The 14,244-nt window shown below is 41.2% G+C and overlaps 1 non-coding gene across 1 annotated transcript; it reads left to right on the top strand.

Moving 5' to 3' along the window:
- The first annotated feature begins 8,572 nt into the window (after positions 1-8,572).
- Positions 8,573-8,679, top strand: LOC137949149 (small nucleolar RNA R71). The gene has a single exon (XR_011111721.1). It is a non-coding gene; the product is annotated as a small nucleolar RNA R71 (small nucleolar RNA).
- Positions 8,680-14,244: the final 5,565 nt, after the last annotated feature.

The following is a 14,244-nucleotide window of genomic DNA, read 5'->3' as shown; positions in this document are numbered from 1 at the left end:
CGATGACATGAGCTCGGACTTGCATCGTTTTAGGCAATTTCTACCCAATAATAGCATGCAAGGAGATCTCCGGTGGTTCCTCCTCGATAACATCCTTTGGATCCTCTGGATCATCTGAATCCATTGTCTCGAGCCAAAACAATCTTTTACATTGGTGCCCCACCCGATACTGCTCATCGCAGTTGTAGCACAAATTTTTGGACCACCGTTCTGCCATCTCCGCACTTGTTAATTTTTTTATAAAGTGCAACGGGGGATTACTGGGGTGGGGATCGGCTACCGGAGTCGTAGTCGAATTGTGTCTGGAGGGAGGTACTACTGGAGATGTTACCTACGACGAAGTATAGCGGCACCCTTGCCAAGTGGAGGAATTGTTTCTCTCACCCGACCAGCTCAGCTTACGTTGCTGTAACCGTTGTCGTTGTTCCATTGCCCAAGCTAATTCCATAGGCTCAAGGAGTTCCACCTCTAGAAGTAAATACTCATTGAGACCCATTGTGAATAGGGAGACCTGTTGGTCGACCCGTACCCTCTCACTAGCACAAGCCAACTTTTCCTGGAATTGTTTTTGATATTGGTCCACATAACCAGTTTGTCTCAATAGGACTAACTCCCCCAGGGGGTTGCTGCTGGTGGGAAGGCCAAATCTGATGGTGCATAGATTTTTAAATTCACCCAATCCAGCCTTGGTCTCTCTTTTTCCACCTAGCTAACCCATAATAGAGCTTCATTGATGTAGAATTTTAGTTACATCGACTTTTACATCGAATTTTAGTTACGAATCGTTCATGTAATCTAGCAGTAAGCGAGGGTCATATCCACAGGGAGGATTGAATTTCGTGTATTCTTCAGTCAACTAGCCTAACCAAATATGATGAATTAATATGAACTAAATACTAATTATATCCTAAATTATCAAGCAATAATTTAATTAACTACTTGCACAACAGGAAACGTCAACTCTGGATTTTACCGTGATTCGTGCCTCTCTCGAGCGCCACGTAACTACGAATCCAGATTTCTCAATCCTTGCGTCTAGCCCCTCTCGGGCGCCTAGAGTTAAAGACAGAAATCGGATTAAAATACCAAAATCTAACCTCAATTATAATCTTACCCTAATTAACTAATTTAATCAAATATCAAGAAAACAAATCTCAAATAAACCTTAATTATCAAATCAGATTCAATTAACATTCAAAACCTAAGTTCAAACCATATAAAAAATCAAATTCAATAATGACGAATTACTCCCCTTCTTCCTCCTCTCGCTCGGGCAGCAACTCGTTCTCACGGGTGCTGCGATTTCCGGAAATTGGTGTCGTCGAGTAGCAATAGTGAGTGGCCGGAGGTAGAGACGACGCCGGCGACGACGGTTAGAAGCCGACGGCCGGAGGTAATGTCCGGCGAAGAGCGAAACAGAGCTGACGTTCTCTAACCGGCTCTCTCGAGTCTCGGTTAGAGTCGGAATGGCTCCGGGACTGGTCGGAATATGTAAACGACGCCGGAGGATGGTCTGAAAACGGAAGTGGCGCAGGAGAAGCCCTCTCGGATCCCCTCCCGGCCTAGCGAGCAAAGAATGGCAGCGTCGAACTCGCCGCGACGGAGACTCTCTCGAGCTCTCCTCGGGTCTATTCTCGGTTGCCTGATGGTGGTGGACGACGGTGGACGACGGCGGCGAAAGGTCTTGGCCGGCGAACAGCGGTGGGGAACTCCTCTCGGGTCCTCCCCTGTTTCCGGTCAAAGTCCTCCCTTTTGGTCTCTACTCCTCTTCTCTTTACGCTCCCCCCTCTTCACGCCCTTCTTCTTCTTTAAATATGATTTTCTTATTTTAAAACAATTTGCCCTAGAAATTACCTCCATTTCACTAAGGACATTTTGGTAAATATCTTCTTCTCCACCCAAATTCTCCTGAAATTCCATAATTGAATCTATAAAAAGCATTTCAGGAAGAAATAAGACTAAAAAATAATGAAATATAATTCAGGAGAGAGAAATATGCAATATCGACAGTGATTAATGCCAAATTCAATAAATGCTCATTTCATTTGAAAACCGATAAGTAACTACCTATAATACAATTATAAAGGTTATTCTATTATAATTAACCTAGTTCTCATGTCAAAATATGGCATCTATCACACCCCCAAACCTAAATCTTTGCTAGTCCCTAGCAAAACAACAATCGAACCAAAATTAAGCCTAGGAAAACAAAATGCCACTTTCGTAGGGAGCACGATTGCATTTAGCGTATGCAACAAGCCGTTAAACCCCTACTCTGCAGTAGTGGACGAGTTATGTCTCGTGAGGGTTTGCATGGAATTTACCCACAAAATTCATCTAAATCAATAATATAAAAAGAAAAAAAACTGAAGAAAATTTACTCCTCATTAGCATATGACTAACACTTAGTATCGTAAAATATCTGAAATTCATATGTGATCTTGCGAAATATTAAAACCTGTGTAAAAGATAGCCTATTATCAATCCAAATACACTCATTGTTACTCCACCTGAACCAATGTGACCCATAAGCTATTACTTCAACAGAACAAAGAGGCAGCAAATAACAATAAAATCCTGGTCACATCACAATTAAGAGAAAATAGTAAAGTAAGCCTGTTGTCTTACAATCTCACCAAAGAAATATACCAATTTCAATCTTGACTTGTAACTTCTTTCAAATTACAATTCATCATCAAAGTTAAGGAAACTCATTGCTTCCAGATTTAAAACCATTTTTCGCTATTACCAGCGCACTTTTGCTATTACCAGCGTAATTTTTGTTTTTTTTTTTTGTTTTCTTCACTGAATACTTTTGGTATTACCACCATTTTGTATTCGTCTTCACTGCATATGCACTTATTTTTAAGTAACCCACTGTTCCGGTGCATGTCCCTGGGTTTGCCCAGGCTGTTTCTGAAGTTATCTGTCTTTTGCAAGCAAGAGCATTTCCATTTGCATTTATACATTACAACAAGGAATTTTACTGAGGTATGAGTTCAAACAGGCATACAAGACTATTCAGACTAACATAGATCAACACTAGATTTACATGTTCTCTTTTGCAACTAAGTTCCAAGTCTAATGCAATAGGAAGCTATCCCACTGAATTCTCAAGAATCACAACAAATGATATCGGATTTCTAATAGGCATATTCTACACAAATTTACGAAAATTTTTGAAAAACATTTGAGCAACTTATTTTAACTCTACTAATGTTAACCACATACTAAGAGGAGTAATTTGAAAACCACGAACAAAAATCGAACGAAAATTATTGCTAAGACATAAAAGAGTCGTTCCCCTCCCCCAAACCTAAACCTGACATTGTCCTCAATGGGGAAAAGTTAAAACACTATAACGACTACAAAAAAAAAATAATAAAGACCCCCAGGAATGATACATAGTCTCCCTCGAAGAAGGTTTACTCGTATCAGCCGTACCCATAGGTAATCATCCGTAGATGAAACCGCTATCCCACATCACACTTTGAAGAAATCTCCGTGTGACTGGCCACTGAAGGCAGCAGGAATCACGCGCTGAACACAAGTCCTTAAGTTACTCACCATAAGGTTTTCATTCAATACTTCAAGATCGAACTGGTCAATCCCAGAACGGTTGTTTGAGTACAGACCTCTCAAACTAGGGACCAAAAGTCTGGTCATCGACTATCGGAACCATTTATGCTCTCAGCCGGTAAGAGAGTATGAATAAACCAAAAAAATAAAATAAAAATAAAAATAAAAATAAAACTGTAATGTACAAAGGGATAGAAACGTGGGGATTGCCCACAGTGTGCTAAGTTTATAGTCGTAAGCAAGACTCTGACGCATTCAAGATGAAATGACAGGTTCCTCCAAGAAAATCGCCATCACCTCCTCTGGTGTGGGGACATTCTCAAGATACGGTTTGAGCCTCTGACCGTTAACTTTGAAGATCGACCCGTCTCCGTGATTGCGGATCTCAATAGCGCCATGAGGAAACACCTGTGTAACTTCAAATGGACCGGACCACCTGGATCTTAGCTTCCCTGGAAACAAATGCAATCGTGAGTTATAAAGTAAAACATTCTGCCCAACAGTAAAAGACTTGCGAAAAATAGATTTATCATGTAAAAGCTTTGTTCGCTCCTTATACAGTTTGGCATTCTCATAAGCATCATGACGTATCTCTTCCAACTCATTCAATTGCAACTTTCTCTCCTCACCCGCTTGAGTTAAATCAAAATTTAAAGCCTTAATGGCCCAATAAGCTCTATGCTCAAGCTCAACAGGTAGATGACATGCTTTGCCGAATACTAGGCGAAATGGAGACATCCCAATAGGAGTCTTATAAGCGGTATGATAGGCCCATAAGGCATCGTCCAATCGAGTGGACCAATCTTTCCTATCAAAGCGAACCGTCTTCTCCAAAATCCGTTTGATCTCTCTATTAGAGATTTCCACTTGACCATAAGTTTGCGGGTGGTATGGAGTGGACACCCGATGAGTGATGGAATATTTCTTCAATAAGGCCTCAAATGCTCTGTTACAAAAATGAGATCCCCCATCACTGATGATCGCTCTCGGGGTACCAAATCGATTAAAGATATTTTCTTTTAAAAACTTTACCACCACTTTGTGATCGTTTGTCTTACATGATATAGCTTCAATCCATTTAGAGACATATTCAACAGCAACAAGGATGTATTGATAGCCGAACGAGACAGGAAAAGGACCCATGAAGTCAATACCCCACACATCAAACAATTCAACAATAAGAATGGGGTTAAGAGGCATCATGTTCTTCCTAGACAAACAACCAGTTCGTTGGCATTTATCACACACCTGACAAAACTCATGGGCATCTCTAAATAATGAAGGCCAATAGAAACCACATTGCAAGACTTTAGCCGCGGTCTTTCTAGCACCAAAATGTCCACCACATGCGTGGTAATGACAGAATTCAAGAATGTTGGCAAAGTCTTGCTCATGTACACAACGCCTAATGACTTGGTCAGAACACACCTTGAACAAATAAGGGTCATCCCAAAAAAAATGTTTGACTTGGGAAAAGAATTTCAATCTATCTTGTTTACTCCAATAATCAGGAATCTTATGAGTTACAAGATAGTTGACTATATCAGCAAACCAAGGCAACTGGGATACTTGGAGAAGTTGTTCATCAGGGAAGGAATCATTTAAAGGAAGGAATCCTTCCTGAGGTACTACACATATCCTAGATAGATGATCAGCAACAACATTCTCACAACCCTTCTTATCTCGAATCTCAAGGTCAAATTCTTGCAATTGCAAGATCCATCTAATCAAGCGAGGTTTAGTGTCCTTGATGGATAATAAATACTTCAAAGCAGAATGATCAGTGAACACTATAACCTTTGACCCTAACAGATATGATCTGAATTTGTTCAAGGCAAACACAACAGCTAGCAACTCCTTCTCAGTGGTAGTATAATTCAATTGAGCATCATGAAGAGTTCGGCTAGCATATTGAATGACACAGGGCATTTTATCTGTCTTTTGCCCCAAAACAGCCCCCAATGCATAGTCAGAGGCATCACACATCAACTCAAAAGGCAAAGACCAAATAGGGGGTTGGACAATGGGTGCAGTGGACAAACATTTCTTCAGTGTCTCAAAAGCATGAATACAGGCATCATCAAAGGCAAAAGCAACATCTTGAGCAAGTAAAATCGTCAAAGGACGAGAAATTTTGCTAAAGTCTTTAATGAAACGCCTATAGAACCCAGCATGGCCAAGGAAAGAATGCACTCCCTTCACAGAAGTAGGTGGTGACAGATTGGTAATTAGGTCAACCTTGGCTTTGTCCACTTCTACACCCCTCTCAGACACTACATGTCCTAACACAATTCCTTCTTTCACCATGAAGTGGCATTTCTCCCAATTCAAGACTAAATTGGACTTAATGCAACGGGACAATACGAGTGAAAGATTGTACAGACATGTATCAAAACTAGAGCCAAACACAGAAAAGTCATCCATAAAGACCTCTAAAAATTCACCAATCATGTCAGAAAAAATACTCATCATGCACCGTTGGAAAGTGGCGGGTGCATTGCATAAACCAAAAGGCATGCGTCTGTAAGCATAGGTGCCAAACGGACACGTGAATGTGGTCTTTTCCTGGTCTTCTGGAGCAATGGGAATTTGATTGTAGCCGGAGTATCCATCTAAGAAGCAATAAAAATTGTGGCCGGCCAATCGCTCTAGTACCTGATCAATGAAAGGTAGTGGGAAGTGATCCTTCCTAGTGACGGAATTAAGTTTTCTATAGTCAATGCAGACACGCCACTTGGTGGTAGTTCTTGTGGGAATCAATTCACCACTCTCATTTTTCATTATTGTTATCCCCCCTTTCTTAGGGACAACTTGAATTGGACTCACCCAGGTGCTATCGGAAATAGGGTAAATGATTCCTGTCACAAGCAACCTAATGACTTCTTCTCTCACAACCTCCAGCATATGGGGATTTAACCTACGTTGCATCTCACGTGAGGCTTTAGTCCCCTCCTCCAAATGAATACGATGCATGCATATGGAGGGGCTAATCCCTTTTAAGGCATCAAGAGTCCACCCCAATGCCTCTGTGTGCTTGTAAAACTTCAGTCAATTGTTCCTCCTGCTCAATACTCAAATCAGAGGAAATAATGACTGGTAATGAGTTCATGGGTCCCAAGAACGCATACTTCAACGTGGGAGGAAGTGGCTTAAGATCTAGCTTGGAAGTTTCGAGAGGTTTGTCTAAGTCAAGAGGAAGATCCTGTGGATGATCAGTTGTGATAACCTCATAAGCTTCCTCCAACAGAGGTACAGAATTGAGTAAAGAATTAACCTCTCGGAAATATGTTTCCTCATCAAAATAGTCCATGTCTAAAGATGTTATGCAAGACTCAAAAGATTCAAGAGTGGATTCGTTATCAAGCATAACAGTTTCTATATTAAATGCAGGACTCAGATCATCAGACTCAAGTGGGTGGTGCCCGGCATTAAATACATTCAATGAGACCTTAAAATTTCCAAAAGACAACTCCAACTCACCACTTTTACAATGAATGATAGCATTAGATGTGGCTAAGAAGGGACGTCCTAGGATGACAGGAATTTGGTTGGTCACATTGAATACTGGTTCTGTATCAAGAACAATGAAATCAACCGGGAACAAAAATTTGTCCACTTTTATCAAAACATCTTCAACTATTCCTCGTGGTATCTTGACAGAACGGTCAGCTAGTTGAAGTGTGATGGGGGTAGGCTTCAATTCCCCCAAACCTAATTGCTGGTACACAAAGAAAGGAAGCAAATTCACACTTGCTCCTAAGTCAAGAATAGCTCTCTGGATGGTATGTTCACCAATGACACATGAAATTGTGGGACATCCAGGATCTTTAACTTTAGGAGGAGTGTTGTGCTTCAGAATTGAGCTTACATTCTCAGTAAGAAAGACCTTTTTGTTAACATGTTGTTTTCTCTTCTGTGTACAAAGGTCTTTCAAAAATCGGGCATAGGCAGGGACTTGCCTAATAGCATCAAGAAGTGGAATGTTAATGTGAACCTTACTAAACAGTTCCAACGTTTCATGCATGCTATCTCCTTTCCTAGGTGGGCCCGATAACCTCTGCGGATAAGGAGCTAGTGGGACTTGGTTAGGGATCTGCTTGGTTGTTGGTGGAGAACTTGGAGGTTCGTCACTCAATGATGTGTCCCCATTGTCATCCTTTGACTCCTTAGACTTAGTGGTCCCTACCCCATTGTTCAACTCACGACCACTCCTAAGGGTGGTTATGGCTTTTGCTTGCTCATGGTGGGGTTTGGAACTCAACTCACTCTCATGTGTGATTTTGGGGTTAGGAATGGTTTGACTCGGGAGTCTATTGTGGCTGGCCAACTGACTCACTTGCATTTCAAGTTTGGCAATGGAGGACTGTGTATTCTGCATGAATAATTGAAGTGTATCCTCAAGTGAAGGTTTTTGTGGAATCAATGGTTGTTGGGTGAAGTGTGGGCGCGGAGCTTGGGGTTGAGTAAACCCTGGAGGACCCCCAACCTGTGGGCCCTTGGACCATGAGAAATTTGGGTGCCTAGCCCAACCCGGATTATATGTTTCTGAAAAAGGATCGTTCCGGTTTGGTCTATGAAAATTCTGGACTGCATTCAAGTCCTCAATGAGCTCTGGGTAGGATGAACTAGATGGACACATTTGTGTGGGATGAGATGAACCAGAGCATATGGCACAGACAGTAGATGGGTTAGGAGCAGGTGAACTCTTGGACACCATAAGGGCATCAATTTTTCTAGTCAACCCCTCAATCTTGGCCATGAGCATAGGTGTTTCACTAACCTCGTAGAGACCCCTCTTTTGGTTTCGTGGGATCTCCTATCAACATTAAATGACGAACCCCATTGCTGAGATTGATCACTCAACGTTTCAAAGAAGTCCCACGCCTCACTAGCACTCTTACCCATCAAACTCCCACCACTCGTTGCATCTACCATGGATCTAACCTGGGGTGTAAGACCTTGATAAAAGTATTGCACTAAATGCCATTTCTCAAACCCATGATGCGGACACCTACGGATCAAATCCTTCCATTTCTCCCAAGCCTCATAAAAGTGTTCACCCTCCTGCTGCATAAAGTTGGAGATTTCTCTCCTGAGGGCTGTAGTTCTCTGAATGGGAAAGTACTTGGACAAAAATTTTGTGACTAACGTGTCCCATGAAGTAATGCTGCCCACCTCCAAGGAATTAAGCCAAGACTTGGCCTTATCCTTAAGTGAAAATGGAAAAAGTCTTAACCGGATAGAGTCATCTGAGAAATTCTGGAATTTAAAAGTTGCACAAATATCTAAGAATTCCTTGATGTGGTAATATGGGTCCTCCTTATCCAACCCATAGAATGTAGGGAGGAGTTGGATCACACCCGGTTTCAACTCATAACTGGCGGTAGTAGTGGGTGGCAATATAATGCAAGAAGGTGATGTGAAGTGGGATGGGATAGAATAATCCCTCAGGGCTCTACGGTCACCTGCTGCAGGTAACTGTAATGGTTCGCCCTGATTGGCCATGGTAGCTCCTAACTTGACTTCGGGTGTTTTCCTACAAATATGTTCTACCTCTTCAACAAAGGGAGCTAATGGTCCACCTAGGGAGCGGCGCCCGTGCATAAAAACACAAAAAGAAACAAAATGAACTATCAAATTAAGCTAACAAACTCGCTACTAAAAATATGAACTAACTAGAAGAAATAAAAATAATTTCATAAAAAATACCAAACTAAAATTATGAAAGCAAAAAAAATAAAAAAATAAAAATAAAAACAAAAATAAAATAAAATAAAATCTAACCTAAGACTATGGAGAACAAAGATATACGCTTAATACGTGCCTCCCCGGCAACGGCGCCAAAAACTTGATGTAGAATTTTAGTTACATCGACTTTTATACCTCGCAAGCGTACGAATCGTTCATGTAATCTAGCAGTAAGCGAGGGTCATATCCACAGGGAGGATTGAATTTCGTGTATTCTTCAGTCAACTAGCCTAACCAAATATGATGAATTAATATGAACTAAATACTAATTATATCCTAAATTATCAAGCAATAATTTAATTAACTACTTGCACAACAGGAAACGTCAACTCTGGATTTTACCGTGATTCGTGCCTCTCTCGAGCGCCACGTAACTACGAATCCGGATTTCTCAATCCTTGCGTCTAGCCCCTCTCGGGCGCCTAGAGTTAAAGACAGAAATCGGATTAAAATACCAAAATCTAACCTCAATTATAATCTTACCCTAATTAACTAATTTAATCAAATATCAAGAAAACAAATCTCAAATAAACCTTACTTATCAAATCAGATTCAATTAACATTCACAACCTAAGTTCAAACCATATAAAAAATCAAATTCAATAATGACGAATTACTCCCCTTCTTCCTCCTCTCGCTCGGGCAGCAACTCGTTCTCACGGGTGCTGCGATTTCCGGAAATTGGTGGCGTCGGGTAGCAATAGTGAGTGGCCGGAGGTAGAGACGACGCTGGCGACGACGGTTAGAAGCCGACGGCCGGAGGTAATGTCCGGCGAAGAGCGAAACAGAGCTGACGTTCTCTAACCGGCTCTCTCGAGTCTCGGTTAGAGTCGGAATGGCTCCGGGACTGGTCGGAACATGTAAAAGACGCCGGAGGATGGTCTGAAAACGGAAGTGGCGCCGGAGAAGCCCTCTCGGATCCCCTCCCGGCCTGGCGAGCAAAGAATGGCAGCGTCGAACTCGCCGCGACGGAGACTCTCTCGAGCTCTCCTCGGGTCTGTTCTCGGTTGCCTGATGGTGGTGGACGACGGTGGACGACGGTGGCGAAAGGTCTTGGCCGGCGAACAGCGGTGGGGAACTCCTCTCGGGTCCTCCCCTGTTTCCGGTCAAAGTCCTCCCTTTTGGTCTCTACTCCTCTTCTCTTTACGCTCCCCCCTCTTCACGCCCTTCTTCTTCTTTAAATATGATTTTCTTATTTTAAAACGATTTGCCCTAGAAATTACCTCCATTTCACTAAGGGCATTTTGGTAAATATCTTCTTCTCCACCCAAATTCTCCTGAAATTCCATAATTGAATCTATAAAAAGCATTTCAGGAAGAAATAAGACTAAAAAATAATGAAATATAATTCAGGAGAGAGAAATATGCAATATCGACAGTGATTAATGCCAAATTCAATAAATGCTCATTTCATTTGAAACCCGATAAGTAACTACCTATAATACAATTATAAAGGTTATTCTATTATAATTAACCTAGTTCTCATGTCAAAATATGGCATCTATCATTCATCTATCATATGGAAAGATGCTAGTTGCACCTTATCCCATTCAGCAATTCCTCTATTTAAAAAAAAATTCACACCTATGCAACCAAATTAAGGGATCCACGGAACCATTAAAAGTAGGAAATTCTAACTTTGTGTACCTTGGTATGGTGCCTCCATGTTGTGGTCCTTGAACAGTAGTGCGTCCAGGCCACTGATCCCCTCTCCTGTTATGGGTTAGGATCCCCTCCCTCATCTCTGGTCTGGGTTGCATCTCTGCCCTCGTTTCCAACCTTTGTTGAATCTCATAAAATATTTGATGTACCTCCTCTCTGAATTGCTGCATCGCTTCTCTATTTTCTTTCAACTCTATTTTCATCCCACAAACTCTCCCCAACAATGGTTGTGCTGATTCAAGGCTATCTTTTTTCTTTTGCATTCTGGTTTGAATTTCTTCATTACTTAAAGTATCCTCATGTTACCCTGATCTAATACCACGTTGTTACGGTCCTGGGTCATGGATCGAGTAACACGGCGTGGGATTTGTGAATCCAGCACTGGTACTGAGTTTCTGGACTCGTTAAGGAGGATTAAAGATCCCTTATTTGATTGATCTTCCTCACATGCTCAGCCAATCCTTTGATAACCCAATATAGTGCAAGAGATATAGATATGATGGAAGATATACCAATGTGGAAAGATCTGATAAAAGAATACCTTTTTTGGTTCATGGCTATCAGGGTTTTACCCCTAACTTTGCTGCTGCTCGTTCTAGGGTTGAGGTCCTAGCTTAGGGGTAGCCCTTGGCTCACGTTGGGAACGTTTTTTCTCTTTTTCCGTGGTGACTCCAAGCTAGAAGGAGGTGCACCAGTCCTTCACATGGAAGAACCTGAAAAACCTCTCCTTTTCTGCTCATCAAGAGGGTTAGACCCCTTGCTTGCTGTTGACGCTGAGAAGGAGGGTAGACCCTCTCTTTGGGCTTGGAAAAGGGGCAGGAAGCTCCTCTTCTAGCTATGGATGATGATGAAGGAAGATGGGTGACGATAGATGGCAATGAAATATGAAGGATACGTTGGGTTTTTGGAGTAAACCCTAAACTCGAGATCAAAAGGTGATCTCAGCTTATTTACACTAGGTCACTCTAAAATCTCAAGTTTTCCTTCTTTCATTCATTCTCTCCTTTAAATAGATCACATCATGGAGTTTTAGGGTTAGGGTTACAATAATTCCCATAATGCCCCTACGACCCTACCTATTACAATAATTAGAAATAACTCCTACTTAAAACAATATAAGAAATGAATCCTACTCAAAGTAATATAAGAAAAAAATCCTACTAAGTGAGTTGTTGTTGCGTCCTTCGTTGTGTGACTCGGTGTGCTATTGAGTTCACAACAACTCCAAATCATACTTTTACTGATGAAGACTATGAACTATTCCAAAAAGTGAAGACCATGATGGGGTCCTCCCCAAGTACTTTTCTGCCTCTTCTTCATCCTGGATAATTGACTCAGGAGCCTCCGAGCATCTTACAGGTAACAAACATCTTCTATACTCAATTTCTCCATGTCTTTCACATAAATTTGTTACCATTGCTAATGGTTCACAAAATAAAGTTCAAGGGAAAGGATCCACTTATGTTACACCATCACTTCCACTCATTAATATCCTTTTCACTCCTACTTTCCCTTTGAATCTTTTGTCGGTTAGTCAACTCACCAAACATTTTAATTACTCAATCACTTTCTCACCCACTTCATGTGTGTTTCAGGATCTTACAACAAAGTGGGTGATTTGTGAAGGCCGTGAACAAGGGGGACTCTACTACCTGGATGTGCCACAAATAAATATTTCATCCACCTCACACTGAAACCAGGTTATGGCACAACCAGTTGGGACATCCGTCCACCCAATCTCTTCATCAGTTTTTTCCTAAAGCGCGGTCGGACCTTCATTGTGAAGCATGTCAAATGAGTAATCATCAAAGGTTTATATACTCACGTTGTCTAGAAATTAAAAGTGTCTCTCCTTTTTCGTTAATTCATACTGATGTATGGAGACCCTTAAGTGTCTCCAACATTTCTCACGTGAAATATTTTATTACATTCATTGATGACTTTACTCGTACCACTTGGTTATTTTTGTTTAAAGAGCGTTATGAAACAACATTTGATGTTTAAATCTTTTCATTCAATGGTACTCATTGAGTTTGGGCAGAAAATTAAAGTCCTTCGGTCGGATAATGCCAAAGAATACACATCCAAAGATCTTGACCCATTTTGTCACAAAAATGGCATTATTCATTAGAAATCATGTGCCTACACCTCTCAACAAAATGTTGTAGCCGAACAAAAGAACCGTCATATTCTTGAGGTAGCTCATGGTTTACTATATGCTATGAAAGTTCCATATTTTTATTAGTCGCATGCGGTTCTTACCGCAAGTTTTCTTATAAACCGGTTACCCTCTTCCGTTCTTGGTAAAAAAATCTCACTACTCTCTATTATTACCTGATGATAATCCTTTTTCACTGCCTTTGAGAATCTTCGGCTGTCAATGTTTTGTCCATATTTCCTCCCCAAAACACAGTAAACTTGATCCCAAATCTGTGAAGTGTATCTTCATAGGATACTCTCGCACACAAATGGGTTATGTTTGCTATAATCCCTCTTTTCAGCATTTACTTTCGTCTCGAGATGTCACATTTTTTGAAGACTCTCCATATTATTCTGATAATACTCCTCCAATTTTATCTTCCGTATCAGGTTCTCCTCGACCGGTTGTGCCCTATGCTACAGAAACTACACAATCCCTAGAAACACTGGCTGACACAACACCTATTGAGTTGTCGGATTCTAATGAGGTAAGTCCATCTTCTCCAATTATTTTTTGTCCAGAATATGATACTCATTATATTGCTGTTAGGAAAGAGCTCAGATCACGCACCATGCCTTCTACTTCTCATCCCAAAATAGACTTTGTGTCTCATCATCGTCTATCCCCTATTTGTTGTCAATTTATATCGGCTATTTCCTTCGTACTTGTACCACATTCCTATCAAGAGGCTCTCAAACATCCAGGGTGGAAGGCGGCTATGGATGAAGAAATGCAAGCTCTTTGTGAAAATCAGAAATGGGCTCTAGGCCCCCTTCTTCAAGATTAGAAACCCGTCAGTTGCAAATGGGTATTTATGGTGAAACACAATTCAGATGGGTCCGTGGCTCAGTTGAAAGCTCACCTTGTTGCTAAAGGCTATACACAATGTTACGGCATTGATTATGAAGAAACCCTCTCTCCAGTGGCTAAATTAAACTCGGTACGTTTGTTATTATCTTTGGCAGCTAACGCTTCCTGGCAGGTCTATCAACTTGATCTAAAAAATATTTTTCTGAATGGGGATATAAAGGAGGACATTTATATGCAGCAACCAC

Source organism: Aristolochia californica, unplaced genomic scaffold (assembly GCF_029961685.1).
Source record: "Aristolochia californica isolate CCGP_79_NKW_82.1479 unplaced genomic scaffold, dmAriCali1.0.hap1 SCAF_13, whole genome shotgun sequence".
Classification (NCBI taxonomy): domain Eukaryota; kingdom Viridiplantae; phylum Streptophyta; class Magnoliopsida; order Piperales; family Aristolochiaceae; genus Aristolochia; species Aristolochia californica.
This window is presented reverse-complemented; position numbering and strand designations above follow the sequence as displayed.